The sequence below is a fragment of the Pecten maximus genome, chromosome 18, assembly GCF_902652985.1.
Source record: "Pecten maximus chromosome 18, xPecMax1.1, whole genome shotgun sequence".
NCBI classification, from domain to species: Eukaryota; Metazoa; Mollusca; class Bivalvia; order Pectinida; family Pectinidae; genus Pecten; species Pecten maximus.
Window position 1 is genome coordinate 4,305,030 of NC_047032.1, and position 7,848 is coordinate 4,312,877.

Genomic DNA, 7,848 nt, shown 5'->3' on the forward strand with positions numbered 1-7,848 from the left:
TCTGTGTCAGGCCGGACAGACACGTACTGGTCCTGTCTGTGTCAGGCCGGGACAGACACGTGCTGGTCCTGTCTGTGTCAGGCCGGACATATACGTGCTGGTCCTGTCTGTGTCAGGCCGGGACAGACACGTGCTGGTCCTGTCTGTGTCAGGCCGGGACAGACACGTGCTGGTCCTGTCTGTGTCAGGCCGGACATATACGTGCTGGTCCTGTCTGTGTCAGGCCGGGACAGACACGTGCTGGTCCTGTCTGTGTCAGGCCGGACATATACGTGCTGGTCCTGTCTGTGTCAGGCCGGACAGACACGTGCTGGTCCTGTCTGTGTCAGGCCGGACAGACACGTACTGGTCCTGTCTGTGTCAGGCCGGACAGACACGTACTGGTCCTGTCTGTGTCAGGCCGGACAAACACGTGCTGGTCCTGTCTGTGTCAGGCCGGACAGACACGTGCTGGTCCTGTCTGTGTCAGGCCGGACAGACACGTACTGGTTCTGTCTGTGTCACAATCAACCCCGGAGCCTGACTGTGCAATGCTCTCTGGTATCCTTTGGCCTCGGTCCGTGCTGACATGGGGTAACGTTGAATATTTATTTCATGTTAATATTTGTCATATAATAGTACCAGAGGTTTCATAAGCTTACCTAATACTGGAATCTATAAACATGTTTTTTATATCGTTACTTGCGTTTATAAATTTATGCATTTTCAATTCGTCTCTATGCAGCGACGAATGTCGGGAAGACACACTTTTACCACCATGACAATAGCGTGACGTCATGTCTCTGTGATGTCACAATAGTGTGAATTTTATATTGAATTACTTGTAAAAGGATTACATTGACCCTAGTCCATATGTATCAGGGCAAAAGTATTCCACGGACAATCCTGTTAATCTCATTTTATAAACTATAAGTGCTAATGACTAATTGATTTGTTTCGCTCAAACCCTCGAGCGTTTTGTAAGGAAAATTTACACCCTTGACAGTACACTTTTTGTATCTTTGTTCAGAATTGGCTTAATGGCGACCCTCGTCAGTATTAAGACTTAATGGCGACCCTCGTCAGTATTAAGACGTAATGGCGACCCTCGTCAGTATTAAGACGTAATGGCGACCCTCGTCAGTATTAAGACGTAATGGCGACCCTCGTCAGTATTAAGACTTAATAGCGACCCTCGTCAGCATTAACACTTAATAGCGACCCTCGTCAGTATTAAGACTTAATGGCGACCCTCGTCAGTATTAAGACTTAATAGCGACCCTCGTCAGTATTAAGACTTAATGGCGACCCTCGTCAGTATTAAGACTTAATGGCGACCCTCGTCAGTATTAAGACTTAATGGCGACCCTCGTCAGTATTAAGACTTAATAGCGACCCTCGTCAGTATTAAGACTTAATGGCGACCCTCGTCAGTATTAAGACTTAATGGCGACCCTCGTCAGTATTAAGACTTAATGGCGACCCTCGTCAGCATTAAGACTTAATAGCGACCCTCGTCAGTATTAAGACTTAATGGCGACCCTCGTCAGTATTAAGACTTAATGGCGACCCTCGTCAGTATTAAGACTTAATAGCATCCCTCGTCAGTATTAAGACTTAATAGCGACCCTCGTCAGTATTAAGACTTAATAGCGACCCTCGTCAGTATTAAGACTTAATAGCGACCCTCGTCAGTATTAAGACTTAATAGCATCCCTCGTCAGTATTAAGACTTAATAGCGACCCTCGTCAGTATTAAGACTTAATAGCGACCCTCGTCAGTATTAAGACTTAATGGCGACCCTCGTCAGTATTAAGACTTAATGGCGACCCTCGTCAGTATTAAGACTTAATGGCGACCCTCGTCAGTATTAAGACTTAATAGCGACCCTCGTCAGTATTAAGACTTAACGGCGACCCTCGTCAGTATTAAGACTTAATGGCGACCCTCGTCAGTATTAAGACTTAATGGCGACACTCGTCAGTATTAAGTCGTAATGGCGACCCTCGTCAGCATTTAGACTTAATGGCGACCCTCGTCAGTATTAAGACTTGATGGCGATCCTCGTCAGCATTAAGACGTAATAGCGACCCTCGTTAGTATTAAGACGTGTTGTTGTTTACTTTGGTAAGATGATTATATTGCAGTAAGGGTGATCACATAATCGGCTTTAGATGTTTAATAGTATTCATTGTTCTTTACAACACTGAATTTGCACAGAAAAGTCGTTAGTTCTGATTGGTCGATGAAAAATGATAATTAAAAATGTAGGCAAGTATCAAATTAATAATTTCAAACCATACAGCCCCCAAACCACCCAACCAACCTCAAACACCTCAAAACGGTCGGAATTGTTTCCCTTGTTATACTTTCATCGTATGTTTTTAAGCCGACCATGCCTTAGAGAACTCTGGTACAAAATATTGCTATACAATCAGTGTGTGTTGGTTTACATTGTCACGACTTTTGATATGGTGATTTACAGTGTGTGACTATATACGTGTCAATATTCGCTGTGTTACCGATATACTATTTTACTGACGTGTGTTATACTGTAAAATGGCTGTTGTTATTTAGCGACACATACCATCATCGTTAACCTGATATTTTATGTTTTGGAGAGGAAACACAGGGAAGTTGTTATAGTTTCTCTCTAACATGGCACCGACTCCGATTTTTGGGATCGTTGTCCTTATTGTATTTTTTTTTGAGCGAGAAAACCTTTTATATAATGAACGGCTATTTTTGTATATGTATATTTATCAGAATACGGTTGTAATTTAAAATCTTACTAAGAAAGACTTCGAAGTTAAGTCAAGACATTGTGTGTTTAGATTTCTGTTGTTTAGTTGTAAGAGTTTTTCCTCGAGAAGTAATGTTACAATCACTAACCATTGTATGAAGCTCACTGTGATATACCCGTGTTAGTGTGACATTGGCCGTGCTAGTGTGACCTCGGCCGTGCTAGTGTGACCTCGGCCGTGCTAGTGTGACCTCGGCCGTGCTGGTGTGACCTCGGTCGTGTTAGTGTGACCTCGGCCGTGCTGGTGTGACCTCGGTTGTGTTAGTGTGACCTCGGCCTTGCTGGTGTGACATCGGCCGTGTTAGTGTGACCTCGGCCGTGCTAGTGTGACCTCGGCCATGCTGGTGTGACCTCGGTCGTGCTGGTGTGACCTCGGCGCTGGTGAGACCTCGGCCGTGCTGGTGTGACCTCGGCCGTGCTAGTGTGACCTCGGCCGTGCTAATGTGACCTCGGCCGTGCTGGTGTGACTTCGGTCGTGCTGGTGTGACCTCGGCCGTGCCGGTGTGACCTTGGCCGTGCTAGTGTGACCTCGGCCGTACTGGTCCGACTTAGGACGCACAGTTTTTCCTTGTGATATATCAGACTTATATTTTTTATTCAATGTAACAATGTTGATGTTTTATTACTCGGATACACTTTTCTAATGTATCGTGGATTACTGATCAATTTCCTGCGATAGTTTCATTGAAATGTCCTTCCAGTTAGAGTTGTCCCCCTTCCGGTTAGAGTTGTCCCCCTTCCGGTTGTCACTTTCTCAGTCGGATCTCAACAGTCGACGCAGGATAGACAGGGATTCTCCTACGGTGTATGCTTAAGAAATATCAACCTTTTGCATCCAGAGTAAAATAACATCTACCCCGGAATTATATATTTTTGTCACCAGACCGGGGTAAAATAACATCTACCCCGAGATGAGATGTTTTATTAGACCGGGGATGATTTGAACCTCGCTGTAGGGGAGGTTAAATATGAATCGTATCGATTTGACCGTTTCTTGGATTTCTAAATGTTAAGTGTGTAAATGGGCTTGAGCAGCGTAATCTGAACACTCATATCACCTTTCAATCATCTGTTTCGAATGGTCCATAGTAACAATCGCATGTTAATCGGACAGGTTTTGTATAATTTCGGTTGTTAAGTAGAAGTGAGAGGAGTGATGATGTTTTCGGTTCTTATTGAGAGATTTAACTTTTGATAAGAAGTTATTGCGTATATTGGAATATGACAACATCACTAAATCGCCTTGAGTTGTTTTTATAAAACAAAAGTAAACGGTTGTCCTTTTTGATTTGAGATGTTATTTTTCACCATGTTAATGCTGCTAATTTGAAATGGATTTTTAATGACCTTTCAGCCAAACCTATGAATCATCAATGATATACTGAATAACCTCAAAAATCGAACATTCTAGCGTTACCATGGCATCCGTTTCAGCAGTGATATATAGAAATCAGATGACTTAGAAATCGCTCCTTGGTGTTAATATTTGGAAATATCTAACCATCTTGTTTACAGAAAACGTATTTTGCTGATTTTTTTAGCAATATCTGTCATTTTTATATAGAAATAAACCTATGACGACGTCGGAAATTCAAGCGTCTTCCAGAATGTGGCACCGATTCGTTATGACGTCATCTGTGAATTTTCGGAGGCAGACTTAAAAAATTAGCTATACTTATATCTATTAATCTGTATATTAGGGGATAAACTAACAGCAGATTGTATCACGATGCCAAATTCTCCTCACCATCTAGGGGCTATACCTATGTAACAGCAGATTGTATCACGATGCCAAATTCTCCTCACCATCTTGGACCAATGTTCCCATGACACAGTGAGATAAACAAGCATTATACTATCACGTGACCAATACCGACATTATCGTTACCATTTTTCAGTGTTCTGTTGACAGTTTAGTTACGGAAGTAGATAGATTCGTTTTCGTTCGGAACACTAAATCTATTTCATAATATTTATGACTAGCTCTCCTCTCTAATCGGAGAGGAAATGCAATATTTAGATATTCATCGAATGATAATACATATCATTGCAACAATCAACAGAGGTGTTTCGAATGTTTGTTTTTATATTACCATAAAGTAGTCTCACACTGTCCTTCGGAACCTCATTAACAAAATGATTTTGTATTGATGACTTGTACACAAAAATGTCGCCAAAATTTAAAAACTTAATAAAATCCTTAAATACCTAATGATGTGTTGTCTTACATTCTAGTCACACTTACCTGGCCTAGAGGTGTTTTGTACCGTCCGTCTGTCATACTCAACATCCTTGTGAGTGCTTTCACTGATTCAATGCGTCAAAATATTTTCGTCGTCTTTAGGAAACGATAAAATAATTTTGTTTTTAACCATAATTCATCATTAAATTTCATTGCGGGTGTTTTTAGCGAGAAAATAATTATGGAATAAACACAGATTTTAACATTCCGATCAACTTGTAAGTTGCAACCCAAGTTGTAAGTTCCAAGACAAATCATTTCACCCCACAAGTCGATGTCTGTCTGTCTGTCTGTCTGTCTGTCTGTCTGTCTGTCTGTCTGTCTGTCTGTCTGTCTGTCTGTCTGTCTGTCTGTCTGTCTGTCTGTCTGTCTGTCTGTCTGTCTGTCTGTCTGTCTGTCTGTCTGTCTGTCTGTCTGTCCGTCCGTCCGTCCGTCCGTCCGTCCGTCCGTCCGTCCGTCCGTCCGTCCGTCCGTCCGTCCGTCCGTCCGTCCGTCCGTCCGTCCGTCCGTCCGTCCGTCCGTCCGTCCGTCCGTCCGTCTATCAATATACCGGACGCCTATAGCACGCATTTCGATTACAGTTTTCTGTGTATGTGATAATGACGGATTACAGTTGTCTCTGTATGTGATAATGACGGATTACAGTTGTCTCTGTATGTGATAATGACGGATTACAGTTGTCTCTGTATGTGATAATGACGGATTACAGTTGTCTCTGTATGTGATAATGACGGATTACAGTTGTCTCTGTATGTGATAATGACGGATTACAGTTGTCTCTGTATGTGATGATGACGGATTACAGTTGTCTCTGTATGTGATAATGACGGATTACAGTTGTCTCTGTATGTGATAATGACGGATTACAGTTGTCTGTGTATGTGATAATGACGGATTACAGTTGTCTGTGTATGTGATGATGGCGGATTACAGTTGTCTCTGTATGTGATGATGGCGGATTACAGTTGTCTCTGTATGTGATAATGACGGATTACAGTTGTCTGTGTATGTGATGATGGCGGATTACAGTTGTCTGTGTATGTGATGATGGCGGATTACAGTTGTCTCTGTATGTGATAATGACGGATTACAGTTGTCTCTGTATGTGATAATGACGGATTACAGTTGTCTCTGTATGTGATGATGACCGATTGGGTGGACATACCTTGGACAAATAAGCATATCGACGTGGTCGGTCAAACGTCTCTCTTCCAACATAACAATTAGTTAAGTATTTATATGATTTTTCAAATGTTTATGTTAATGACCGTAGCGACTAAAAAAACTGTTCTGAATATATATTAGCAAAATTAGATCATCTGACCGCACATGGACATTGTACAAGTACTGACTTGCCAAAATATACACAACTTAACGTCCAATCCGAGCCACTTGGCAGCGGTTGTTTACAGCACCAGAATTAGAGCAAATGTGCGTCTGAAAGAGCAAGAACTGCACAACTTCTGAACGATCATGCCCATATCATATACTCTCGAAGTAAGATATATTTGATATTTAATATGAATTGTATATTACGTTTTCTTTTCTGAATCTCTATAATTATTTTATTAGAAGTAAATTGATTTATCCTCTTCGAACAGATTACTTTTACAAGGGAAAATACTATTTTTGGAAAAAATAACATTCTAGTTCGCCATGTTCGTCAAACGCCATCTCCTTCGCTAACATACAAGAACATATTGTTTCGGTGTATTGATGTTGTTTTTGTAAATTACATATCTTAAAAGAATATCGATAATCAGCGATCAGCTAGATTTTACGACACCGTGCATTGAAATATGTATAAGATACATGTCCTTCATGGCAGCCGAGTGGAGACCGTTTTAAATGTGTTAATATTGATAAAAATCGTCCTTCATGGAAATGTTAGCCATAGCCGACAAGAGACCTTTTAAGATTTGTTAAAATTGATAAAATTCGTCTGTCATTGAAATATTAGCCAAAACCGAGTGGTGAGCATTGAGGATTCGGTAAGGAATTGATGTGCTGAGAGATGGATTTCAGGTCTTTATATATATCTTTATATATATCTTTATATATATCTTTTTATATACTTTTATTCTTATTTTCTTTTGTGTTATCAATGTAAACACGAACAGTTTTGAATACATATTTTTACATATTTTCAATGTTAAATAATATCCTTCAAAGTCACATGTTTATGCAAATGAGACATTTTTATTGCCTCGGGACAGGAAGACATAAGTGGCTCGCCAAGGTTTGCCACTTTTGTCTTTCTTTACCATCGCCAAAATACAGCTGACCATGTATTCTCTATATATTAGGTTGCGTTAAAAAACAAAAACAAAAAAAGACAAACCAGTCATACTATATAGAGGCCCATTTGCATGTCCCTCCACGGTTCTATATATGCTGGTTTCGTTTTGACAGTATTGTCGTACAACTGTACTTGCGCAGCATGATAAGTATTGCATTTATCAACCGGAAATACTATACGCTAAATATACATGTTTGTATTATTACATAGCATGTCTTAAACACAAACACCAAACATCTTCACAAAAATCAACTAAATTAAAAACAAAACAAAAACAAACCTTGGTCAGCTGTCATTTCCGCCTTTGAGCAACTGAATTCATTACACTGTGAAACGACCAAACACCTTTTAATACTTTAATGTATCGGGGGTGAAATCCAATGTCAACAAATCTTATACTCATTTGCTCACCTTTTATTTTTGGTATTGTCCACATAATGATTCTGATCAATCTCTCTTGCAACATTCCTAGTTCAAGGATTTTTTAAGTTTGTTTACATGTAAGAGTTATCCCCCCTTATATA